General features: G+C 47.3%; 1 protein-coding gene across 2 annotated transcripts in view; it reads right to left on the bottom strand.

Moving 5' to 3' along the window:
• Positions 1-13,922, bottom strand: part of LOXL3 (lysyl oxidase like 3) — a 398,335-nt gene extending 384,413 nt beyond the window's left edge. Inside the window, exon 1 of one of the 2 annotated variants that reach the window (XM_078772481.1) lies at positions 13,739-13,922. The gene's annotated coding sequence lies outside the window, so the exon portion shown is untranslated. The remainder of the gene's footprint in view (positions 1-13,738) is intronic. The other variant, XM_078772482.1, reaches the window with a different exon arrangement.
• Positions 13,923-22,277: the final 8,355 nt, after the last annotated feature.

The following is a 22,277-nucleotide window of genomic DNA, read 5'->3' as shown; positions in this document are numbered from 1 at the left end:
TGACAGTAAGGGAGGCATTAAAAGAGAGGCTGAGTAGGGTAGAGGATGATGTGGTTGAGCTTGAAAGTGGTTGGATGTCAATGAAAGCTAGTCTGTTGGGAGCCGTTGGTGAGGTATGTGGATGGACAAAAGGATCACCGAGGCACTCGGAAACATGGTGGTGGGATGATGAAGTTGGAAAGAGGATTGACGAGAAGAGGAAGAAGTTCAAGGAGTGGCAGAAGGCGAAGGGTACGGGAGGAGAAACAGCAGAGCATGAAAGTTATAAGGCAGCCAAGAAGGCTGCAAAGAAAGAGGTAGCAAAGGCGCAGGAGGCATGTAGGAAAATGTTCGGAGAACGCTTGGATTCGGAAGAGGGTCAGAGAGCGGTATTCAGGATTGCAAAGCAGATAGCGAAAGAGAGGTGTGATGTGATGGGGGTGCGTCGCTTGAAGGATGAAGTGGGACAAATCGTTGTTGACCCAGATGGAATTAAAGGAAGATGGAAAAGATATATGGAAATGCTGTTGAATACAGAGAATGAATGGGATGGCAACATAGAGAGTAACCCAGTTTTAGGACCGGCAGAGAAGATAACTGAGAAGGAAGTTGAGGAAGCGATAAAAGCAATGAAGAGTAGAAAAGCGGGAGGGCCGACGGGAGTTGTGGGAGATATGTTGAAGGCAGCAGGAAGTTGGGGTGTGAAGAGAATGACAACAACATGCATTTTAAGGCCATGTTCCCTGCTAGAGCGGGGGTTAGCCTTGCGGTCCCCATGACAATCTTCTCCATTTTGCCCTATTTTCTGCATCTCTCCTTGTTAACCCCCTTGCCCGCATTTCTTCTTCCACCATCTTTAGCCAAGTCTTTCTCGGTCTTCCCCGTCCTCTACTTCCTTCTACATTAACTTCCATCACTCTTCTCAACCAGTCACTTTCATCCTTCCTCAATACATGACCAAACCATCTCAACCTGTTCCTCTTCACAGCATCAATCACAGGCAATATTCCCATCATCTTTCGCAATTCATCATTTGTCTTCCTCTCTCTCAACAATACTCCGCACATCCATCGAACCATTCGCATTTCCACCCTTTCCAGCCTTCGTTGCTGCTCTACATTCATTACCCATGTCTCGCTCCCATAAATCATAACACTTCTCACACATGCAGCATACACCTTTCCCTTCAGCTTCAGCGACACTCTCCTCCTCATCAGCAAGCCACTCAGTTCCCGAAACTTCTTCCATGCACATCTCACTCGAGCAACCGTTGCCGAGTCTGATCCACCTTCTCCATTCAGCATGTCTCCGAGGTAGCAAAATGTTTTCACACCTTCCAGCTTCACGGCGTCTCCAAGATCCAACTCAACATTTCCTCCATCTGCAGCTCCCTCTGTGCACACCTTACATTTGAATGTAGCTGCCACACTGGTTAATGACCCTCTCAGACCACTACATTTTTGATGAACCCACTCAGCACACATTGTACATTGAATGGAGTTCACTCCGACACCCTTCCTGCACACAGCACACGGCCACTTCCCAGTTCTTTCCACCTCAACACATGCTTTACCACTTGCCATCACCTTTGTCTTTCCGATATTCACCTTCAGACCTTTTGTCTCCATACATTCCTTCCACTTATTCATCTTTTCCTTCAGTCCATCCATACTTTCCGCAATCAACACCAGATCATCTGCATACAACAACTCCCATGGTAAACCCTCCTTTACGGTCTGAGCCAGCACCTCCGTCACAGCTACAAATAGTAGTGGACTTAGTACCGACCCCTGATGCACTCCCACCTTCACCTCAAACTCACCACTGTTCCCGTCCTTCATCCTTACAGCTGTGCGTGCTCTTTTGTACATTGCCATCACTACTCTGATCAACCATTCCTCCACTCCTAACTTCCTCAATGCCCATGTCAATACTTTGCGTGGAACCCTATCGAATGCTTTCTCCAGATCAACAAACCCAAAAAACAACTTCTTCCTCTTATCCATGTACTTCTCCTGCAACTGCCTCACAATGAAAAGCGCATCTGTCGTTCCTCTTCCTGGCATAAATCCAAACTGCATTTCGTCGATCTTCACTTTCTTCCTTATCCTCCTCTCCAACACCCTTTCCAATACCTTCATTCCATGCTCCAATAACTTTATCGCTCGGTACGAGCCACACTCCAGAGGGTCACCTTTCCCCTTGTATAGAGGGACGAGGGTACTCAGTTCCCAATCCACTGGAATGCGGCCTTCTTTCACCACCAGATTACAGATCTCTGTCATTCTCTTCACACCCCAACTTCCTGCTGCCTTCAACATATCTCCCACAACTCCCGTCGGCCCTCCCGCTTTTCCACTCTTCATTGCTTTTATCGCTTCCTCAACTTCCTTCTTAGTTATCTTCCCTGCCGGTCCTAAAACTGGGTTACTCTCTATGTTGCCATCCCATTCATTCTCTGTATTCAACAGCATTTCCATATATCTTTTCCATCTTCCTTTAATTCCATCTGGGTCGACAACGATTTGTCCCACTTCATCCTTCAAGCAACTCACCCCCATCACATCACACCTCTCTTTCGCTATGTGCTTTGCAATCCTGAATACTGCTTTCTGACCCTCTTCCGAATCCAAGCGTTCTCCGAACATTTTACTACATGCCTCTTGCGCCTTTGCTACCTCTTTCTTTGCAGCCTTCCTGGCTGCCTTATAACTTTCATGCTCTGCTGTTTCTGCTCCCGTACCCTTCGCCTTCTGCCACTCTTTGAACTTCTTCCTCTTCTCGTCAATCCTCTTTCCAACCTCAACATCCCACCACCATGTTTCCGAGTGCCTCGGTGGTCCTTTTGTCCATCCACATACCTCACCAACGGCTCCCAACAGACTAGCCTTCATTGACATCCAACCACTTTCAAGCTCAACCACATCATCCTCTACCCCACTCAGCCTCTCTTTTAATGCCTCCCTTACTGCCACCTCTTTCAACCTCCACACCTTCATTCTCGGTTGGTACTTCACCCGCCGAGCTCTCCTCGCACCTTTCACCCTTATGTCGCAGACAACCAAGTGGTGCTGTGAAACAGCCTCCTCCCCCGGGATCACCTTTGTGTCCCGGAGGTGCCCCCTATCTCGCCGACGCACCATCAGGTAGTCAACGGTTGTCGTCGACCCACCTGACGTGTATGTAACAAGCTTATTGTCCTCTTTCTGGAACTGAGTATTACAAATCAACAAATCAGCTCCATCAGCAAACTCCAAAATCCTTTCACCTTCTCCATTTCTCACACCATATCCGTAACCCCCATGAACTCCCTCAAAACCATCCATACTCCTTCCCACATGTCCATTCAGGTCTCCTCCCACCACAACAACTTCCTCATCTTTCACGTTTTCCATCAGCTTCTCTATCGCACACCAGAACTTGTCCTTCTCTTCATCGCTTCGACCAACCTGCGGAGCATATCCCGAGATGACGTTCACCAAGAGCTTTCCAATCATCATTTTCACCATCATCAACCTATCACTCACTCTAGTCACACTCACCACACTGTCTACAAACTCCTCAGAAAACAGGACACCAACACCATTCACGCCCTCCGGGCACCCTTGCCACACAAACATGTATTTCTGTCCCTGCCTACCCTTCACCATTCTCACACCACTTCCCTTCCATCTCGTCTCTTGCACACAACATATGTCCACTCTTCTTCTGACCAATACTTCCACCACTTCTCCTGATCTCCCTGTCATTGTCCCCACATTCCATGTCCCAAACCTCAGAAACCGATCTCCACTTCGGGCTGCACCCTGCCCATATGTACTTGTGATTGTCATGGTTCTCTTTTTGAGGCAATGTTTTTATGGCCGGATGCCCTTCCTGACGCCAACCCTCTTAGTCGTCTCTTACGACACGCAGGGATACGGTGTACCTATTCTGACCAGGGTACACACTGGGAAACGTTTAAAACATGTAAATTCTGGGGGGGGGGGGGGGGCGTCAGCATCACGGCTGCGGTTTAAACATATTCCAACAATATCCAAACAGAACCATGAAAAAACAATCCGGGAAAAGTCTCCAAGCGAGAACGTGGATTTGAGAAAGAAGGAGCAGAGGCGGAAGAAAACGAGATACAGGGGGCGGGGCACAAGCCGAGACGAGGAGGAGAGCGAACAAGCACGTGTCCGGGAGGAGAGAAGAATCAATATATAATTCTTTGTCTCAGGAGGTGAGGTGAGGGGGAGAAAACTAAATAAAAGAAACAAGCAATACAGCGAAGGAAATAACCCAAACCGACAAAACACCGAAGGGGGGAGGGAAGCCCCAAGTCACCAGGCCGCGCACGAGGTACGACTCAGAAAACGATTAACTACACACAAGTTTGCACGAACCACAAACCAACACCAACTAGAAACACACAATAACACGTACACAGCAAAATAACCAGTGGAAATTTGACAAAGACAAGAATGGGAAAACACTGAAACTTCGATGCCGTGGAGAGCTCGAAGCAAGCCTCACTCGCCCGAGGAACCGGAAGCCCGAGCTGTGAAGCTGTGAAGCCCGAGCTGTGAAGAGAATGACAGACATCTGTAATCTGGCGGTGAAAGAAGGCCGCATTCCAGTGGATTGGGAACTGAGTACCCTCGTCCCTCTATACAAGGGGAAAGGTGACCCTCTAGAGTGTGGCTCGTACCGAGAGATAAAGTTATTGGAGCATGGAATGAAGGTATTGGAAAGGGTGTTGGAGAGGAGGATAAGGAAGAAAGGGAAGATCGACGAAATGCAGTTTGGATTTATGCCAGGAAGAGGAACGACAGACGTGCTTTTTATTGTGAGGCAGTTGCAGGAGAAGTACATGGAGAAGAGGAAGAAGTTGTTTCTTGGGTTTGTTGATCTGGAGAAAGCATTCGATTGGGTTCCACGCAAAGTATTGACATGGGCAATGAGGAAGTTAGGAGTGGAGGAATGGTTGATCAGAGTAGTGATGGCAATGTACAAAAGAGCGCGCACAGCTGTAAGGACGAAGGACGGGAACAGTGGTGAGTTTGAGGTGAAGGTGGGAGTGCATCAGGGGTCGGTACTAAGTCCACTACTATTTGTAGCTGTGATGGAGGTGCTGGCTCAGAACCTAAAGGAGGGTTTACCTTGGGAGTTGTTGTATGCAGATGATCTGGTGTTGATTGCGGAAAGTATGGATGGACTGAAGGAAAAGATGAACAAGTGGAAGGAATGTATGGAGACAAAAGGTCTGAAGGTGAATATCGGAAAGACGAAGGTGATGGCAAGTGGTAAAGCATGTGGTGAGGTGGAAAGAACTGGGAAGTGGCCCTGTGCTGTGTGCAGGAAGGGTGTCGGAGTGAACTCCATTCAATGTACAATGTGCGCTAAGAGGGTTCATCAAAAATGTAGTGGTCTGAGACGGTCATTAACCAGTGTGGCAGCTACATTCAAATGTAAGGTGTGCACAGAGGGAGCTGCAGATGGAGGAAATGTTGAGTTGGATCTTGGAGACGGCGTGAAGCTGGAAGGTGTGAAAACATTTTGCTGCCTCAGAGACATGCTGAATGGAGAAGGTGGATCAGACTCGGCAACGGTTGCTAGAGTGAGATGTGCATGGAAGAAGTTTCGGGAACTGAGTGGCATGCTGATGAGGAGGGGAGTGTCGTTGAAGCTGAAGGGAAAGGTGTATGTTGCATGTGTGAGAAGTGTTATGATTTATGGAAGCAAGACATGGGTAATGAACGTAGAGCAGCAACGAAGGTTGGAAAGGGTGGAAATGCGAATGGTTCGATGGATGTGCGGAGTATCGTTGAGAGAGAGGAAGACAAATGATAAATTGTGAAAAATGATGGGAATAGAGCCTGTGATTGATGCTGTGAAGAGGAACAGGTTGAGATGGTTTGGTCATGTGTTGAGGAAGGATGAAAGTGACTGGTTGTGAAGAGTGATGGAAATGAATGTAGAAGGAAGTAGAGGATGGGGAAGACCGAGAAAGACTTGGCAAAAGATGGTGGAAGAAGAAATGCGGGCAAGGGGGTTAACAAGGAGAGATGCAGAAAATAGGGCAAGATGGAGAAGATTGTCATGGGGACCGCAAGGCTAACCCCCGCTCTCGCAGGGAAAATGGCCTTAAAATGCATGTTGTTGTTGTTGTTGTTTTTTGTTTTGGTAATAACAGTGAGGTTTCTCAAGATCTAATGCTAATGGCCTCCACCTCCTGCATCAAAGTTCCATGAAATGGAACTCGTATTTAGCCCACACGTGAAGCACAAAGTGGGGTTAAGCAGTTGGTTTACTCCATCTGACTCACAGATGTCTGTCATTCTTCATCACAGATCGATCTTCATCACGGGAGATTCCAATGATTCTGAACGCTTTGGTTTCAACAGCGTGAAGCCGAGCTCGGTGTGAGGCAGGTGCACCAGCCCAGAGGGGCGAGCACTATTCCATTGAGCTGCGGATGAAAGCCTTGTATGTGGTGAGGAGCTCAGGGGTGCCAAGGAAGGACTTCGCACGACGGAGGATGCCCAGTCGGCGACTGGCTTTGAAGGCCAGCTTGGAAATGTGGTTTTCCCAGGAAAGATCATGGCAGATAGTGAGACCCAAAAGCTTGAGTGACAGAACTTCTTGGAGAGGATTGTTGAGAAAGTAGATGGGAGGGTTGTCCAGTCGTTGTTTTCGGAGAGACATAGTAAGACTGTGAGATTTGTCAGGATTGAGAGTGACAGAACTTCTTGGAGAGGATTTTTGAGAAATTAGATGGGAGGGTTATCCAGACTATCTTTTCGGAGATACATAGTAAGAGTGTGAGATTTGTCAGGATTGAAAGACATGTTCCACTTGTTTGACCAGTCTGTGATTTTGTCCAGGTCTGCAGAGAGTGAGGAGGCTGCAGACTGCCGATCAGAGGGTTGAGGAATGGAGCGGCAGAGAGTGGAGTTATCAGCAAAGAGATAGAGAGGATTTTCCAGAGAGTCGGAGAGATCATTGATGAAGACCAGAAAAAGCACAGGGCCCAGAACACTGCCTTGGGGAACTCCAGCCAGAACAGGCAGGGGAGATGAGAGAAATCCATTCAGGGCCACACGTTGACTATGACCGGAGAGGAAGTCTGCAAGCCAAGTGTGGAGATTTCCATGGATACCATAGGAGGAGAGTTTGGTGAGCAGGGCGGGGTGCCAGACCGTATCGAAGGCACGTGATATGTCAAGGGACACAGCTCTAATTTCCTGTTTGACATGAAAGACATCCATCCATTGTTGAGAGAGCAGAAACAGCATGTTCAGAGTAGAGTGACCTGGTCGGAATACAAATTGATGATCAGAGATCAAGCCATTGGAGAAGAGGAAGGATTTGATGTCAGAAGCAATGATGGATTCCATGACTTTGCTGAAAATTGGAAGCAGGCTGATTTATCTGTATTAGGGGGGTTGACCCCCCAGGGGCCAGGGGGGTTGACTCAGCCTGTCATCCTTCAGAGGTCGGCTAATTCAGTACCAGTTCACTGGTAATTCCCTGTTTGTCGTAAAAGGCGACAAAAAGGGTTAGCGGCAGGAAGGGCATCCGGCCGTAAAACATTGCTTCAAAAAGGGGACCGAAAAACAACAACAACCACGGTCCCCGAAAAAGGCCAACCCCCGCTTTGCGGGGAAAAATGGCCTCTAAAGGTGGTTTTAGTGCAAGGATCTGTTTTTGCACATTTTTTTGAAAAGCAGTAATGTTTGCTGATTTCCAAGATGCTGGCAGATGACCTTGAGCAAAAGAGAGGGTGAAGAGAACAGAGAGAGGTTGAGTTAGAGCAGCAGAGCAGGATTTTAGGACCCGTGGGATGATGCCATCTGGTCCCGTTGCAGAATCAGAGTCGAGGATTGACAGAAACTTCTCCACTTTGTCAGGAGAGAAGGACACAGAGTCCAGGAGCAGACGGGTACAACTGGGTATGGTAGGTACAGAGAGAGACGGGTTTCGGACACAATGTTTTGAGGCAAACACAGAGTTGAGGCATTCAGCTAATTCAGTTGAGGCATTCGGAGGCAGTTGTGCAGCCGTTTGAGGTAAGGGAGGGGATGGAGGGGGTACAAACACCAGAAACAGATTTGACCAGACGCCACCAGGATTTGGAGGAAGGAGACAGGTTTGATAGTTCATTCTTGAGTGTGGAGAGATAGTGCTTCCTGGCTCTCCTGAGGGTAGACACACACTTGTTCCAGGCTTTGTGGAAGGAACTGAAATTGCCTTCCATTGGATTTGCCTTCCAAGAGGCAAAGGCAAGTTGTTTCAGTGCAACTGCCTCACCACAAGATTTCGTGTAGCATGGACGGGAGGAAGGGTATGACAACTGAAGACAAGGTGGGATAAATCTGTGCATGAGAGAGAGCAGTTTACTTTGGAAGAATTCCCAGGATGAGTTGATGTCAGAGGCAGTCGAGATGGGAGACCAGTCCAGATGATTGATGGCTGCTTGAAAACCGTACCAGTTGGCCTGAGTGAAATGCCAGACTCGTCGGCGCTGTGGAGGCTCTCTGAGAATGGTCAGAGAGATGTCCACTTTAACAAGCATATGGTCAAATGAACCGATTGGAGCAGAAGAAGAGCAGCAGACATTTGTAGGGAAGTTAGTCATAACCAAGTCTAGAATAGAAGATGCTCCGTTGACTGAGATTCGGGTTGGGAAATAGACAGATTGTGTCAGTCCGAGTGAGACTAACCCCTGCTATAGCAGGGAAAATGTCCTTAAAATACCTGTTGTGAGTTGTTGTCTGTCCCAGTGATTCACAGAAGGCCTTTGCTGAGGTGCCATGGCTGGTGAGAGAGGTACCCACACCCAGCCAGCTGGCATGATGACAGTTGAAGTCGCCACATATGAGGAATTGAGAGTTGGGATGAGTGGATAGATGTTGGTCCATATTATCAGACAGCGAGATGTAGATGAAATCATCACTGTTTGGTGGATGGTACAACACACATATGAACAAAAGGTGGGAGCGAAGGGGAAGCCGTAACCAGAGGTACTCCTGGGTGTGAGGTGGAGAGATGGCAGTGCAGGGAGAGTGAGGAAGAGAGTTTTGATAAAGATAGCAACCCCACCACCAGGACGAGGCTCAGGTCTCATACCAGAGGAGGGAATAACCCGGAAGAGATATTAAGGAATCAGAGACATCTTGAAGGAGGAAAGTTTCTGTTAAACAGATCAAGTCTGGTTTGTCAAAAGCAACCTGTATGGAGAGATCAATCAGGTTTGAGCAAAGGCCCCGGATGTTTGTGGTCCATACCGTTAAGGAGGAGAAAGGTGGAGCATCGGATACAGGACATGGGAGGGGAGGGGTAGGGTAAGATGAGGAATCGAAGGAGAAGTTAGGCAGAGCTGTTGATAGTGTTTCAGAAATTTCAGAAGAGCAAGGAGAAAGGTAAGGATGAGGAGGACAAAAGATTTGATGGTGATTGGATGAGGCATAGTGAGGTGTTGTTTGAGGGGTGGGGGCAGAGCAAGGAAGAAGGTAGGAGGAGATGGAGGTATGAGATAGAAGGGGGATGAAGTGGGGAGGAGGCAGCTTTGAGGAGGAGGGGGCAGGGGGGAAAATTGGAGAAAGAGGGTAGGGGGGGGGGGATTTGAATAAGAGGGGTTGGGGAGAGTTTTGAAATGGAAATGTGAGGGGGGAATTTCGGAGGGGTGGGGCGAGGGGGGAGTTTAGGAGGAGAAGGGTGAGGGGGGAACTTAAGAGGGGAGGGGCGAGGGGGAAGTTTAGGAGGGGAAGGGTGAGGGGGGAACTTAGGAGGGGAGGGGCAAGGGGGGAGATTTGAAAGGGATGGGTGAGGGGGGAGTTTAGGAGGGGAAGGATGACTTTGGATTTTAGAAAGTGTTGGACGATTAATTGAAAACGAACATTGATTGCAAAATGAGTTTTTTGTGATTTTCAAGTCGGAGATCTGTTTGAAAACGTTGGAGGAGCGGTGGAATGCAGGTGAGTTTAGGGAATGTAGGAAGGAAGAATTGTAAGAGATTGAATTTTTATTTGAAATGAATAGTTTTGGTGAGCAAATCGAAAACAACCTTTTAAAGAAGAAGAAAAGTGTGTTATAATATACACCATAATACAACACTTCAGGGGAAAGTTTAAACATTTTAAAACTAAACCATGAAAACTATCTGGGGAAATTCTCTAAATGAGAGCATGAAGGATTCCTAAGGGGGATTAATGATTCCACCACAGTTTCAGAAGCAGGAACAGAAGAATAGGAGAATAGGAGATTGACAGCCAGTGGAGCAGAGTGCGAAGGAACAGGGAGGTGTATAAGCAAATGTGTTGGTATGAGAGGAGAGGCCTTCTTTTTAAATTATTCGTTAATATGTTTTTTTGAAGGTTAGGTGAAAGTGAATCAGACGAAGAAGGATAAAGTTGAAGAAGTATGGTGAGAACTGGAATTGGAAAGGTGTTGGCTGGAGAGGATTGAGTTTTGAAGGAAGGAGAGAAAAAAAAACCGGTGGGGCAAAACACGTGGTCGGAGAGCGAACGAAGAACGGACGAAGAGAAGGAAATTAGATATTTTTTTGTTTTTATTTTATTTTATTTATTAAGACTTTAAACAAAGGGTAAGATGTTCGGAGAAGTATGGGGTGAAAAAAAGATTGGAAAAAACCAAGATCTAACTAGAGACACACAGTCGGCACTCACACTGGAAAATAAAAATACAGTTTTGACAAAAATCCAAATGGGAAAAATTATTAACTTCGGTAGCGTCGAGAGTTTGGCAAAACACACGACCTCACCGGCAAAACCGGAAGCGGGAGTGTTTTTTTTGGTTTTTTTAATAGTGAAGTGAAATTTCGCATGAAATATGCCTTATCTGTCACAACTTCTCATCGTTGCTAAGCAACCAGCCTCACGAGCATACCTTCATCATTGTGTAATAGTTAATCAATAAAAACCACAAGCGTAACAGCCTGAAAACACAGGGTAAAGCAATGACTTCTGTCTGGCATTAAAACAAATTTGAAAATCATTCCAAACAGGAACATTACTGTTTTTATGGATGTTATAGACACAAACAACAGGCACAAATAACTAATTTAACATGTTAAATACAGTGGTGTAAAATATGGTGCATCACCGGCGGTAAACGTACGAATCAGTTTTTTTTTCTCCAACCTTTAAACTTTTAGTTTATTTCCATTGATGTCTATTGTCATGTCTGAGGCTCCCGTTAAGACAGAAACCTCAAGGCCGAGACGTTTAGTCTCGGGAGATGGCCCAACTGGCCTTTTATTGCACTGCGTTCAATGAATTATAAATTCATCATTCCCCAAGGATTGTTCAAGTGGGCCGGAATCGACAGCAAATGGCCACGAAAAGCAGTCAGATGGCTGAAACATGTTTTCTTACCTTTTTAAAGGATTTATTTTGTAAAGTAAACAGGGAGGAGGTAAACAAGACGCTATAAACCAAAACAGAATAAACCAAATGAGTCAAATGACTCGGCTTTGGAAACCAGGTGCGAGACAAGAGCCAGCTAATATAGATTGTTGTCGGAAACACAAAGCAATAGTTGAAAAGACCCTGCTCATGTCCTTTTTCTCAAGACCACATGGGGCAAGGTGTTCTATTAACTCTCTAGTATTATTATTAACTCGGTTCATTGCCCAGCCAGGGGTGATGGCGTGCATGCGCAGGGAGGGACGCGTGGTAAGCGGCAGTACCTAAACTCTTTTGATGTCCCTGTTAACAAATAGGACTAATTTCCTCACATATACAGAGCTAATCCCAAGGATAACCCACATTCACTAATCCCAACAGTCACTTTAACGCTAACCCTAATGCTAGCACAGTTTTAACTAGGGAGTTCATAGATCACGATACCCCACTCAGTGTTCAAAAATATACTGCAATTTTAATAAAATAATGATTTTAAAGATTGTTTAAAAAATAATCTTCAAGTTTACTTACAGAGCCATGTTCTTCCTCCCCCCCGCCCTCCCCCTCCCACGCCTCCTGCCCCCAAGCCCTCTCCCTCCCACACTTCTCCCTGCTCTCAAATGTTGTGGTTGTGTGCTTCACCTTCTCTCCCCATCTTGTCTTCCGCTCCCTCTTTTTGTGTGTTTTGTTTGTCTGGTTGATTTGTTTGTGAAATAAATGTTAGCTCTTTCACGAGCCTCGATTCAGTATACAAAAAAAAAAAAAAAAAAAAATGTTAGCAGAATCTTCTTCACCCCAATACTGTCCCTTTCACATGCCATGCCCGCTCATGCTATATATCGATATGTAGAAGGTTCTTGGAAGTATTATGAAGGGGATTTGTGTCCAGGTACTGTATATATTTAAATTTAAATAAAGGTTCAAAGAGGTTTAAAAGTGCATAAATTAATTAATTACGGGTTTTACCTCCATTTTACCCAGGGGCTATTGCACCACTTTATTTAACACATTACATTAGTTATTCATGCCTGTTGTTTGTGTCCTTTATGACGTCCTTAAAAACAGTGCATTTCATGTTTGGAATTATTTTCAATTTTGTTTGACTACCTGCAGACAGACAGAGTAAAAATATTATCTCATCCCTCTCCGCACATGCGCAATCGGGACCGATTCGGAGCCAAGGTACGGTAACACGAGAAACTATTCATGTTCCGATTCGTGTTCAAAATATAACACTCAATTTCAAATACATTGTTGCTCGATCTTAAACAGAACGAAAAAAAAAAAGCAAGCCTGGTGTTGGCTTAGCAGTTAGGGTGCCGGCTTGGGATCCTAGGATCCTGGGTTCGAATCCCGGTCGATCGCTGAATTAACACCAGGGGGGTTGACTCACCCTGTCATCCTTCTGAAGTCGGCTAATTGAGTCCCAGCTCACTGGTAATTCCCTGTGTGTCGCAAGAGGTGACCAACAGGGTTGGCGGCAGTAAGGGCATCCGGCCATAAAACATTGCTTCAAAAAAGGGGACCACGGTGCCCAAAAAAAGGCCAATCCCTTCTCTGCGGGGGAAAATAGCCTCTAAAGGTGGTTCCATCCTAAACTGACACCTATAAACTGATACGACAGACAGACGGACATGAACAAATTTCTCAATCCCACTTTTCTCTCCGCATGTGCGCGGTAACTGGCACAACAAACAACTTCACCAATCCTGATTTTTAGATTGTCAGTGCGTGCTTGGTCAGTATGACCACAGTAGCTGGGCACACTCACTTAGCAAATAATTTATCAATGACATGAAGGATTTAGAGTAGGTACAGTGCAGGGCATGCGGCGACAGTTCAGCGTACACGACTCAATTCACTGCTGTGCCGCTGTTTGTTCATCTGTCACACTTCATCCGCTGAAGTTCAATATAGAATGAAGAACTAGCCTCGATCTACGTGGACAGCCACCTAGAACGTCGGTTGAAAAATAAGCAGACGTTGATCGAGAAGGAAATCCGGGAGAAGGCGACGTTGCGGGCCGAACCCTTCATGGGAACGGCGTCAACACTCTTTCGCTCAGGCCCTTCACCAGGACGGCATTTTAAGTACAATTCACTCTGTGGGAGATACTACTCGTAAAGGAAACACACCCAGACAGCCAGAAGTTTCAAATGTAAGCAGACTACCAACTGAGCTCTCATGCTGTCCCTGGTCAAAGATCACAAACTCTAAAATAAAATGGGGATGTGGATCTTTGCTGATAATAGCAGGAGGTATTTGATGCGGCAACATGCGATTGTTATTGGCACAAGAGAGATGCTGTGCTTTACATTGCACAACGGAACGACAAACGATATACACACCACTTGGAGATGCAGACTTGTTTAGGACGGTGCGAGGATGGAGGGTCCGAACTTCAGGGGGTTCCGTTGAGTTTGTCTTCAGTTTTGGCCAAGATAGAAATTCTTTTGGTGGTTTCTCTCCCAGGAATCTCTCGCAGCCAAACACCGTCTGTGTCGGACAGACAGAGGAGACGCGTGGCTGTGCACGTAGCTGGAGGGGGAGGAGTGCAGGGAGTTTTCCGAGCGCTCGGATCCTGCTTGGGCTGATCAGCGGGGTGGTGAGAACTGGCCGAGCCGCGGTGCCCTGGGATGCGATGTGAGCATGTGCGTGGCATGTGCGTGGCATGTGCGGAAATCCGACGAGAGACAAACCGCACGGGCTGCGCAGAGACAAACCGTCTGCTCAGGCAGGAGGAAGGACAACTACCATGTACATAGGCTGTGTAGGGATGGTATACTGATCAGGAGGAAGGACAACTACCATGTATAAAGGCTGTGTAGGGATGATATACTGATCAGGAGGAAGTACAACTACCATGAATAAAGGCTGTGTAGGGATGATATACTGATCAGGAGGAAGTACAACTACCATGTATAAAGGCTGTGTAGGGATGATATACTGATCAGGAGGAAGGACAACTACCATGTATAAAGGCTGTGTAGGGATGATATACTGATCAGGAGGAAGGACAACTACCATGTATAAAGGCTGTGTAGGGATGATATACTGATCAGGAGGAAGGACAACTACCATGTATAAAGGCTGTGTAGGGATGGTATACTGATCAGGAGGAAGGACAACTACCATGTATAAAGGCTGTGTAGGGATGGTATACTGATCAGGAGGAAGGACAACTACCATGTATAAAGGCTGTGTAGGGATGGTATACTGATCAGGAGGAAGGACAACTACCATGTATAAAGGCTGTGTAGGGATGGTATACTGATCAGGAGGAAGGACAACTACCATGTATAAAGGCTGTGTAGGGATGATATACTGATCAGGAGGAAGTACAACTACCATGTATAAAGGCTGTGTAGGGATGATATACTGATCAGGAGGAAGGACAACTACCATGTATAAAGGCTGTGTAGGGATGGTATACTGATCAGGAGGAAATACAACTACCATGTATAAAGGCTGTGTAGGGATGGTATACTGATCAGGAGGAAGGACAACTACCATGTATAAAGGCTGTGTAGGGATGGTATGCTGATCAGGAGGAAGGACAACTACCATGTATAAAGGCTGTGTAGGTATGGTATGCTGATCAGGAGGAAGTACAACTACCATGTATAAAGGCTGTGTAGGGATGGTATGCTGATCAGGAGGAAGGACAACTACCATGTATAAAGGCTGTGTAGGGATGATATACTGATCAGGAGGAAGTACAACTACCATGTATAAAGGCTGTGTAGGGATGGTATGCTGATCAGGAGGAAGGACAACTACCATCTATAAAGGCTGTGTAGGGATGGTATACTGGTCAGGAGGAAGTACAACTACCATGTATAAAGGCTGTGTAGGGATGGTATACTGATCAGGAGGAAGGACAACTACCATGTATAAAGGCTGTGTAGGGATGGTATGCTGATCAGGAGGAAGGACAACTACCATCTATAAAGGCTGTGTAGAGATGGTATACTGGTCAGGAGGAAGTACAACTACCATGTATAAAGGCTGTGTAGGCATGGTATACTGATCAGGAGGAAGGACAACTACCATGTATAAAGGCTGTGTAGGGATGGTATACTGATCAGGAGGAAGTACAACTACCATGTATAAAGGCTGTGTAGGGATGGTATACTGATCAGGAGGAAGGACAACTACCATGTGCATAGGCTGTGTAGGGATGGTATGCTGATCAGGAGAAAGGACAACTACCATCTATAAAGGCTGTGTAGGGATGGTATGCTGATCAGGAGGAAGGACAACTACCATGTATAAAGGCTGTGTAGGGATGGTATGCTGATCAGGAGGAAGGACAACTACCATGTATAAAGGCTGTGTAGGGATGGTATGCTGATAAGGAGGAAGTACAACTACCATGTATAAAGGCTGTGTAGGGATGGTATGCTGATCAGGAGGAAGGACAACTACCATGTATAAAGGCTATGTAGGGATGGTATACTGATCAGGAGGAAGTACAACTACCATGTATAAAGGCTGTGTAGGGATGGTATGCTGATCAGGAGGAAGGACAACTACCATGTATAAAGGCTGTGTAGGGATGGTATGCTGATCAGGAGGAAGGACAACTACCATGTATAAAGGCTGTGTAGGGATGGTATGCTGATCAGGAGGAAGGACAACTACCATGTATAAAGGCTGTGTAGGGATGGTATGCTGATCAGGAGGAAGGACAACTACCATGTATAAAGGCTATGTAGGGATGGTATACTGATCAGGAGGAAGTACAACTACCATGTATAAAGGCTGTGTAGGGATGGTATGCTGATAAGGAGGAAGTACAACTACCATGGATAAAGGCTGTGTAGGGATGGTATGCTGATCAGGAGGAAGTACAACTACCATGCATAAAGGCTGTGTAGGGATGGTATGCTGATCAGGAGGAAGGACAACTACCATGTATAAAGGCTGTGTAGGGATGGTATGCTGATCAGGAGGAAGGACAACTACCATGTATAAAGGCTATGTAGGGATGGTATACTGATCAGGAGGAAGTACAACTACCATGTATAAAGGCTGTGTAGGGATGGTATGCTGATAAGGAGGAAGTACAACTACCATGGATAAAGGCTGTGTAGGGATGGTATCCTGATAAGAAGGAAGTACAACTACCATGTATAAAGGCTGTGTAGGGATGGTATGCTGATCAGGAGGAAGGACAACTACCATGTATAAAGGCTGTGTAGGGATGGTATGCTGATCAGGAGGGAGGACAACTACCATGTATAAAGGCTGTGTAGGGATGGTATGCTGATAAGGAGGAAGTACAACTACCATGGATAAAGGCTGTATAGGGATGGTATGCTGGTCAGGAGGAAGTACAACTACCATGAATAAAGGCTGTGTAGGGATGGTATGCTGATCAGGAGAAAGGACAACTACCATGAATAAAGGCTGTGTAGGGATGGTATGCTGATCAGGAGAAAGGACAACTACCATGGATATAGGCTGTGTAGGGATGGTATGCTGATCAGGAGAAAGGACAACTACCATGGATATAGGCTGTGTAGAGATGGTATGCTGATCAGGAGAAAGGACAACTACCATGAATATAGGCTGTGTAGGGATGGTATGCTGATCAGGAGGAAGGACAACTACCATGTACATAGGCTGTGTAGGGATGGTATGCTGATCAGGAGGAAGGACAACTACCATGTATAAAGGCTGTGTAGGGATGGTATGCTGATCAGGAGGAAGGACAACTACCATGTATAAAGGCTGTGTAGGGATGGTATACTGATCAGGAGGAAGGACAACTACCATGTATAAAGGCTGTGTAGGGATGATATACTGATCAGGAGGAAGTACAACTACCATGTATAAAGGCTGTGTAGGGATGATATACTGATCAGGAGGAAGGACAACTACCATGTATAAAGGCTGTGTAGGGATGGTATACTGATCAGGAGGAAATACAACTACCATGTATAAAGGCTGTGTAGGGATGGTATACTGATCAGGAGGAAGGACAACTACCATGTATAAAGGCTGTGTAGGGATGGTATGCTGATCAGGAGGAAGGACAACTACCATGTTGTTACATATTTATATGAATGTATGTGAATTACCATTCAGGTCTTTGCTTATCCGTGTGTAGTATATTAAGGGTTGTTGTGATTGGAGGGTCAGGAGCCCTTCTGAACCAGTGGCCGGAAACGGAAGTGACCGGAAACGGAAGAGGAAAAGACACGAGAAAAAGGACGAGTCTTCTTCTTCCTCGCCCGCTCCGACAAAAGGTGGGATCGACCTTGCGCTGCGTGAAAAAGCGGCGTTCCGAAACCCGCCTGGCGAGAGGAGTTACCTGGACGTGTAACTACCTTTTGACACGTCAAGTCACCGTGAGTTCGTGCACGGAACCAAGCGTCCGGCACAGTTTGCCCCGTCTACAAGGACGCGTACGGGTCGCACGTTGGGCCTCGCGCGCGTTGCAAACCGCGCTTGGTTTTGCCCCGTCTACAAGGACGCGTACGGGTCGCACTTTGGGGCCTCGCGCGCGTTGGAAGCCGCGCTGGGTTTGGCCCCGTTGCTTGGCAAGGAGGTGGGCGCTGCAGCAGCTGTCCCCGGTACGAGACGGCACGTTTGGAGCACGTCCGCCCGGGGTTCGTTCAACCGCCCGTGTGCGGAGAAGAGAGACATTGGGAGAGACATTGACCACGGAGGGAGTCAGGAGTGGGGCTCACGTGAGGAATGTATAAGATGGCCATCTTAGAGTTAGTGTAGATGAGTTTACATCTTTGTGATATTGATTGCTGATTGTTGATGGTTGATTGCTCGGGGAATATATCATTGATTATTCCGGATCCTTGGTGTGGGGTTTCCTTTTGATTGGAATTCCTATTGATTGCGTTACGAAAGCTCATATATATAATACTACTTGCTGGCGAAGGTCCTCTCACGGTCCGGGGGTCACCGAGACCAGGTAGTCACCGAGGGGACCACGTAACAGAATTGGGGGCTTGTCCGGGATTTAAAATTGTATAAAATAATAAAATAATAATTTTTATTAATTAAAATTTATTAATTAATTATTAATTGGTAAAAAAAAATTTTGAGAAATTGGGGTAAAATCTTGGGTGAAGGTTAACAGGTGTTAACGATAGGCACCATGGCGTTTGTGGCACAGAACTTTGGGGTAACACCGAGTGAGGCACAGTTCCGAGCGTTGCTAAAGTCGGACCTCTTGAAATTGGCCAAACATTTTAACTTGGAGGTCCGAACTAATTTGAGGAAGGCAGAGTTGCAGGCCACGGTGATACAATCTATGGTGGGATTAGGAACATGGGACGAGTTAGCCTGGGAGTGGCTACCCGAAGAACCAGAAGACGTTGAGCTCCAGAAACTGGAGTTGCAGTTACGGAGCCAGGAACGGATTAAAGAAGAAGAAAGGAAAGCAGAAAAGGAAAGAGCAGAAGAAGAAAGGAAAGCAGAAGAGAGGAGGGAAGAGAAACAAGCGGAGGAAAGGAGAGTGGAACGAGAACTCCAGGAAAGGTTAAAAGAAGAAGAAAGGAAAGCAGAAGCGAGGAGAGAAGAGAAACAAGCAGAGGAAAGGAGAGTGGAACGAGAACTCCAGGAAAGGTTAGAAGACAAAAAAGCAGAGGAAAGGAGAGTGGAACGAGAACTCCAGGAAAGGTTGGAAGAGAAAACAGCACAAGAAAGAACCGAGGAAAGGAGAGTGGAAAGAGAACTCCAGGAAAGAAGAGAAAAGGAACAAGCAGAGGAAAGGAGAGCTGCAAGGGACCTCGAAGCAGAGGAGAGAAAAGCGGAAAGGGAATTAAAGGAACGTGACATGGAGCTTCAGCAAGAAATCAAATTCAAGGAGCTGGAGTTAATGAGAGAACGGGGAGAGGCACCACCCTTGCTGACGGGGTCGACCCCTAACCAGAAAACCTGGGATGTGGGCAGACATGTGAGGCTGGTTCCACCGTTCAGTGAAAAAGAAGTCGCGAAATTTTTTCCACACTTTGAGAAAGTGGCTCGACAATTAAACTGGCCGGAGGAGGCATGGACCATACTCGTGCAAAGTGTGCTGGTGGGGAAAGCTCAGGAAATTTATTCGGCGCTACCAATGGACCAATGTGCAGATTATGAGGTACTGAAGAAGCACATCCTCAAGGCCTATGAGTTGGTTCCGGAAGCTTACAGGCAAAAATTCAGGAATGCCAGGAAGAGGGAGAGTGAGACCCATGTGGAGTTTGCCAGAGTGAAAGAAAACATGTTTGATCGGTGGTGTGAGTCAAAAGGAGTCGGGAAAGACTTCGAGACATTGCGGGACTTGATCCTGGTGGAGGAATTCCAGCAGTGTGTCCACGAGGACATCAAAGTGTACCTGCAGGAAAAGAAGGTACCAAAGTTGTGGGACGCAGCCACCATGGCAGATGATTATGCCTTAACCCACCGAATAGGGGTCCACGAACCTAACTCCTCGCCTAGATCTCCGCAGGGGAGGTGGGGAACAGCAGGTGCGGAGAACGACCATACATGGCGGCGGCCTCGAGATGATTATGGGGACAACTATGATACCCCACCGGTTCGAAATCAGAGGGATGCGGGCCCAAGACAAACTTATAGTTCGGGGGGCCCGAGGCAGACCCCGAGTTTTTCCTCCGGGCCTACTTGCGCATTTTGCAAGAAACCTGGACACTTGATGTTCAGTTGTTACCTCATGAAAAGGGACAACCCAGAGCGGAGTCCGACTATTACAACTCCGAATGCGATGGCTAGCGTAAGAAATCGCCATCAAAAGGGTTACCAACCATTTATTTCAGAGGGGTTTGTGTCACTGGATGGAGCCTCGACTAACCGGAGACCGGTTAGGATATTGAGGGACACAGGGGCCCATCAATCTTTAATGCTTGAAGGCATTTTGCCATGGTCTGAGGAGACGGAAACGGGGGATAGTGTTCGTTTACAGGGGATCGGGGGCGGTGTTAGTGCTCCCCTTCAGGTCATCCAGTTGGAGTCCGATTTGGTGTCAGGACCGGTCACCGTCGGTTTACAAGCCACGCTTCCTGTAGAGGGTGTATCTGTGGTTATCGGGAATGATTTGGCCGGGGGTCAAGTTTATGGTAACCTGAGGGTTGGTAAAGAGCCCAGCAGGGAAAATAACACCACACCAGCTCGGGATGGCGACAAAAGTGCCAAGTTATTTGTAGGGGGACTGAACTTCAAAACAGAGGAAGAAGTTCTGACCTCTGTCTTCAACAGATATGGGCCGCTGGTGGAAGTGCGGTTGGTAAGAGACTGGGAAACGCAACAGTCAAGAGGGTTCGGCTTTGTCACGTTTGCCAGCACAAAAGACGCCAGAGAGGCAGAGAAGAATTGGAATGGCAAGGATTTGGAGGGTCGGACCATAACAGTAGGGAAGGCATTTCGTAGGCGTCGAGAGGTCTACAGGAGAGGACAACTGAGCGGTAGTTTTGGTGGTGGCCGCAATCAATATTATTATGGAGGCTCCCTGAGTTACGGCCGCTCCCGAAGGAAGGATTGGCAAAGTAGTGGCCGAGAAGGAGACCGCGATTCATGGGACTACAGGGACCAGTGGTCCCACCCTAATTATTAGGGAAGTTCTGAGAAGTTGAAGCACTGAAGGCGGCGGAGCCGCCGAGCCAAGATTCCTACACGAATTAACCGTGAACGCCGTTCCTAAAGGCGTCCATGTAGTGAACTTTCATGCACGGACTAACCGTGAACTCCACGTTCCTCAAGGCGCCCATGTAGAGAACTTTCCTGCACGGACTAACCGTGAAATCCGCGTTCCTAAAGGCATCCATGTAGTGAATACTCGGCTTGGCCTCCCGGAAAAAGTGCTATCGAGTTGCTTAACTTTGGATCTTTGATCAACCCCTTAACCTTCATTCCCAAGAAACTGACGGTCAAAGTCAGAGGGTCATGAGATGGAGTTTGATTTGGCAGGGACAATGTCGTTGTTGGTACTTAGTCCAGAGGGAGTAATCTGGAGGGGTTGTGGTGAAATTTTGGTGGCTTTATTTTTAAGTGATAACTGTGCCCGGGGGGAACGGATAATGTGGGGGGGGTTGAGTGATCTGGTTTGTTTCTCCAAATTGGCCGGCAAAGAAAGTTTTCGCTGGGTTCAAACTTTCTTTCTTGAAGGGGGGGAGTGTTACATATTTATATGAATGTATGTGAATTACCATTCAGGTCTTTGCTTATCCGTGTGTAGTATATTAAGGGTTGTTGTGATTGGAGGGTCAGGAGCCCTTCTGAACCAGTGGCCGGAAACGGAAGTGACCGGAAACGGAAGAGGAAAAGACACGAGAAAAAGGACGAGTCTTCTTCTTCCTCGCCCGCTCCGACAAAAGGTGGGATCGACCTTGCGCTGCGTGAAAAAGCGGCGTTCCGAAACCCGTCTGGCGAGAGGAGTTACCTGGACGTGTAACTACCTTTTGACACGTCAAGTCACCGTGAGTTCGTGCACGGAACCAAGCGTCCGGCACAGTTTGCCCCGTCTACAAGGACGCGTACGGGTCGCACGTTGGGCCTCGCGCGCGTTGCAAACCGCGCTTGGTTTTGCCCCGTCTACAAGGACGCGTACGGGTCGCACGTTGGGCCTCGCGCGCGTTGCAAACCGCGCTTGGTTTTGCCCCGTCTACAAGGACGCGTACGGGTCGCACTTTGGGGCCTCGCGCGCGTTGGAAGCCGCGCTGGGTTTGGCCCCGTTGCTTGGCAAGGAGGTGGGCGCTGCAGCAGCTGTCCCCGGTACGAGACGGCACGTTTGGAGCACGTCCGCCCGGGGTTCGTTCAACCGCCCGTGTGCGGAGAAGAGAGACATTGGGAGAGACATTGACCACGGAGGGAGTCAGGAGTGGGGCTCACGTGAGGAATGTATAAGATAGCCATCTTAGAGTTAGT

Source organism: Myxine glutinosa, chromosome 2, assembly GCF_964187855.1.
Source record: "Myxine glutinosa chromosome 2, kmMyxGlut1.1, whole genome shotgun sequence".
NCBI lineage: Eukaryota > Metazoa > Chordata > Myxini > Myxiniformes > Myxinidae > Myxine > Myxine glutinosa.
Note: the sequence above shows the minus strand (reverse complement) of the source record. Positions and strands in the feature narration are given on the sequence as shown.